Source organism: Microtus ochrogaster, chromosome 15, assembly GCF_000317375.1.
Source record: "Microtus ochrogaster isolate Prairie Vole_2 chromosome 15, MicOch1.0, whole genome shotgun sequence".
NCBI lineage: Eukaryota > Metazoa > Chordata > Mammalia > Rodentia > Cricetidae > Microtus > Microtus ochrogaster.
The window spans coordinates 12,188,232-12,193,437 of record NC_022017.1 but is presented as its reverse complement, the minus strand read 5'-3'; positions in this window follow the sequence as shown (position 1 = coordinate 12,193,437).

Genomic DNA, 5,206 nt, shown 5'->3' with positions numbered 1-5,206 from the left:
TGGCAGTAGACCCTCTGTGTGAGGTCCCGCCCCTAGCCAGCTTCCTTCCGCTCACTTTTCATTTAGCTATATGTGTATAAAAACTTAAATTCAACTGGGTGTAACTACATGTATATTTGCTGTTACACGTTATAATTGTCTGTCTACTTATCTCATTTCAGACTACAAAACAACAACTCTCATGTTCTAAATTGGTACACACTTTTAAGCCTCTTACAAAAAGTACTATTTCTGTAATCCGACCCTGCTTTAGAATATATTAAGCCGTTCTCTACTGTTGTCAGTTCCACCATTAGCTTCTGCTAAGCCGAGAGCCATTGCAGTCAAGCTTAGACTCGGTTCTCCAGGCAGGCAGATTCTATACTGTAGTTATACTTGATAAGCAGCCCTCACCTGCCAGAGATCTGGGAAATATGGAACTTAAATATTTAATTATTAAAAAACTTTTCGTAACAGAAAGAGACAGTTTGGCTCTTAGCAGCAGCACGCTATTTCCTCCAAAGAAGACAAAAGACAGATGGGCACAGAACAACGTCCATCCACAACTTGCTTTATCAAATGCTGACCAAAACTGCCTTTCATCTAAACTGAAGGTATCCAGACAGTGGACAGAATCACGGGAATTGACAGCCTAGCTGCTCAGGTCAAGGTAGGCGAGTGTCTTCCTACAGATTTCTAACTCACAGGATCTTCTAAAACCTGGCAGGCCCTGCGCTAAACAGCAAAAGGCAAATATGACCCTCAGCGACCATAAAGGACTCCGAGGAGTAGCTCTAGGTGCCAACCAAGTAAGTTCTCTGTTGCTTTTTTAATTGATAACTCAAGTAAAATTTTATCCTTCTCAAAGATCTCTGATGCAGTTTGACAGCTGAGAGGTTTTGTCATTTAAAAGGACAACCTCACCAAAAAATTTCAGTAAAATACAAAATAAATGTTGTTAAGGTGTGTACCTGCAAGTTATACAGAAGATGTTAGGACAAATTTCTCTCTCATGCTGCCTTTCATAGTCTTAAAGATACTTTTCATTATACAAAAATATCTGTCACAGTCATTGTGGTATAAATATGCTACTGTTTAAAATTTATGTTTTCATAAACCCAAAAAGTTCTTGTAAGTTCCAGGGAGCTTAATTAAAGGATCCACCTTAAACAGGTCAGATACACCCTTCTCAATTCCCTGATCCTGAAAATTTTTTCTTCCTAAATTTAACTTTGTCCTCTGTTCAGTTAACACCCTGCTAGGTCCAAGAGACACAGGAGAGTTCCATACCACAAACCCTGGACAGGTGAAAAGTGACCAGCTACCCCAGGATATGACCAGCACCCAGTTTTCTCAGGTTCCCCCAAGACAATGCCCACAAATAAGTAGGAAGCTGTCTTGAGAATCCTCCCTCCTGATTTCTTTAACCTGTTGTGCCTAACTTCCCACCTTTTCATTATAAAAAAGAGATGGGAATGTTATGATTTACTAGCCTGTCCTGTCACCTGGGTACTCTGTCCCTTTAAGAGGCAAGCCCCGCCCACTCCCAACCACTGCCTTCAACTGAGGCAAGCAGATCTCTGGCCTCCTGCATCCTGAGCTCTCTCTCCTGAAGAGGTAACTTCTGTTCTCTCTCCCCTTCCTCTCTATCTCTCTCCCCCCAACTCTCTCTTTCTCTTCTCTCTGCCTCTCTTTCTTCTTCCCCCTATCCCCTTCCTCATTTCCTTTTCCCGTCATAACCCACTAAATAAACTCTATACCCAATCTCTCTGCGTGAGGTATTTGTCTGTCTCTCACCCACTGCGGTCTCCCATCTGCCAAGGCGACCCACCAAGGTCTCAGGGACTCACCCAGGCCTTGGGTCACCTGCTACTACCCCTCGGGGGACCAGCCCCCCCCACTATATCTTTAAAAAAGAATAATGGGAGGAGGAGAACATCTTCTCTTGGGATGCATTCTCAGGAGGAACTTCAGCAATACCTAGTCTGAAAAATGGAAGCCAAGGAGGGAGGAACCGAGGGAACAGGAGGCAAGGAATGTGAAGTTGGGAGGCAGCTCCAGCCCTCTCTTGGTGGCTCGCTCTCAGCTGACCCTGTGGCACTGTCCCTGAAGAGGGAGCCCACCCTGCACCAGCTTAGACATCTGCCTGTCCTAACTGCTTCAGCAGGAAGTTACTACACCCCAGAGAGTCCTTGCCCACAGTCCATATATGTTACCTGGAGATTCTCACCTCCTATTACCTATTCAGGGCCGAGTGTCCCCATGTGTCCAGGCAGAGCCTGCTGCAGCCTCTACTGCACCCCATTAACTCTAGGCGACCTAATCCCCATCCCCTGTACAGCCCTGCACAGCCAGAACCAGAGCTTGTTTACCAGGTGTGTTGGTCTCAAGACAGGCCTGGTTTTTCTGCTGTCGTGTAAAAAAATTAAGTTGAAACATAAGACCAGAAAAAAACAATAACAACAACAACAAGAAAGGTCTGCTCAGAAGTGACTCTACCCAGGACCAGCCCTAAGCCCAGGAACAGCCCCCTACACCAGCCCTTGTTCCACACTGGTGTCCTGAGCCCTGTGTTCGCTCTCTTCTTCCCTCACCTCTGCCGCTTAGGCAGTCAAGTCATTTGCTCAGTTTGGCCAACCCACACTGCACAGCAGGCGTGTTAAAGAATGAGAGAGAAAAAACTACAGAGCAGTGTACATGGTCAGGACATCAATAGAACTTCAATGTGGCCAACTTATCCCAGCCAAAGATGTACTCCCCAAAGAGCCTCCATGCGTTCGTTAGAGAGGAGCTGGGGCATTCATGGCCATCACAGTGAGATTCACAATAACTGAGACATGGGAAGAGCAATCCTGCACATCAACAGATGCATAGAGACCATATGGTGCACACAATGGTAGAATCTTATTCAGACATGAAGATGAATGAAAGTGTGCCATCTGCAGGAAAATGGGTGGAACTGTGGGGCATTCTATTGAGTAAAATAAGTCAGATTTAAAGACAAATGTTGACTGTTTCTGTCAAATGTGGAACCTAGAACACACACAGACACACACACACACACACACACACACACACACACACACACACACACACAATGTAAACATAGAAGTGAACTATTAGCCAAAGGCAGACTAGTAACTGGAGAAGGTACCGAGTGAATATTGCCAACATACATGATAAACTTGAATGAAATGGGGTTTTGAAACTCTCCACTTTGGATAATAAATAGACGTTAATAACAGAGAAATCATGCAATAGAATAAGCAAGGGAGGAAAGCTTAGATGTGGGGCGCTTAGAGCATGCAGGAGGCTCTAGGGTCCATGAGGAAGGATACAGAGCACGTGGAGGCGGCAGGGTAAGTATTCCCTTCTAAATGGGGCAGCCTGGAAAGCCTGGGCAGGTGCTGGGGTGCCAGACCCTGACACACGAGGAAACCAGGGTCAGCATGGAGGTTCCCACCAACCAGAGACCCCCGTATGCTGCCGATCTTAGCATTTCCATCACAATAGCAGAGACCCCGGTGTGCTGCCGATCTTAGCATGTCCATCACAATAGCAGAGACCCCCGTATGCTGCCAATCTTAGCATGTCCATCACAATAGCAGAGACCCCCGTATGCTGCTGATCTTAGCGTGTCCATCACAGCAGGAGTCTTTCTGGCACTTGATCTCAGTAAGTGTGTCTTTGAAATGTCATTTTCAACCTTAAGAGGCATACCCTCCAGGTATGTTACAACATGCCTCATCTTCACTCCCTTCTCTTTAATATCATAACCTCCACATCGCATGGGCAAGAACTGACCTCAAGTGACCTGAGAAGATTTGCAACCATTACGATGTTGGTCTCCTTTAACGGGAAGTTCACGTGTTCTGCTGCCGGTCGTGAATGAAGGCCTTTACTGCTGGAACTGCCCCGTGTGCCTCCCCCCTTCTTCACTCTCCTTCTCTCCCTACCCCTCTCTCTTCCCTGCCACTCAAAAAAAGTCTTGCTATGTCACCCAAGTTGACCGCAGACTCACAATCCTCCTGCCTCATCTGCGATGTGCTGGGTTATGGGTCTGCACCATCATTTCAGGATTCCATTTATCACACATTAGAAATGCTGAATAGAGCCGGGTGGTGGTGGCCAAGCCTTTAATCCAAGCACTCAGGAAGCAGAGGCAGGAGGATCTCTGTGAGTTCGAAGCCAGCCTGATTTACAGAGCTTGTTCTTTGACAGCTAGGGCTGTTACACAGAGAAACCATGTTTCAAAAAAAAAATTTTTTTAAAAAGGTAGTGATAGTGAGAATTGAATTTCGAACAAGCTTTCAAAAATGACTTGTTTATTTTCATTTTATGTAAATTTGTATTTTCCTACATGTATGTCTGTGTGAGGGTGCTGAATTCCCGGTGCTGAAGTTACAGATAATTGTGAGGTGCCCGTGGGTGATGGGAATTGAACCTGTGTCCTCTGGAAGAAGAGCCAGAGCCCTTAACTGCTGAGCCATCTCTCAGCCCTATTTTGAACATTCTTAACTGAATGATAAAATTTTAAACTAATAACCTAATAATTTATCATGAAATATCATACTGTTACATCCACGCATACAATTACAATGAGACAATTAAAATGAAAATTCAGAAATCACTTAAAAGTATTGTAGAAGATTTAAATTCTGAATTAGTACAGTGCTGGCATGTCGATGTGTGTGCATGTGTGCATACACCGAATCATCCACGGGTGCTCGCTCTTCCTGTCTTCTTTCCCCTGGTATTGCCAATTCCTCTTTTTTTTTAACGTTTTGTTTGTTTGTTGTCTTTTTTTTTTAAAGACAGTCTCTCACTTTGTAGCTCTACTCTTCTGGAACTCAGTTCCCAACGCCCACATCAGGTTCACAGCAGGCTGTAACTGCCGATCCAGGGGACCCAAGGCCCTCTTGGTCACCAGACACACACATGGTACAAAGACATAAATGCAAGCAAGTATATATTCCCATACATAAAATAAAAATCAAGGGAAAACATCACATTCAAGGACTGTGCCCCAGGCACACAGTAGATGGATGCCATCACTGGACTCTCCCTCTTCCTGGGGATGAGAGACTCACTTTCTAACTGTTCTGAGCTGAAAACCATACGTGTCTCTGCAAAGCACCATGACATCTCCCTGGTATATCTGTCCTCTCAGGATGCCATCACAAAGTGACACTGGGTAGGTGGTTTAAAGAGAAAAGACCTCTTCTCT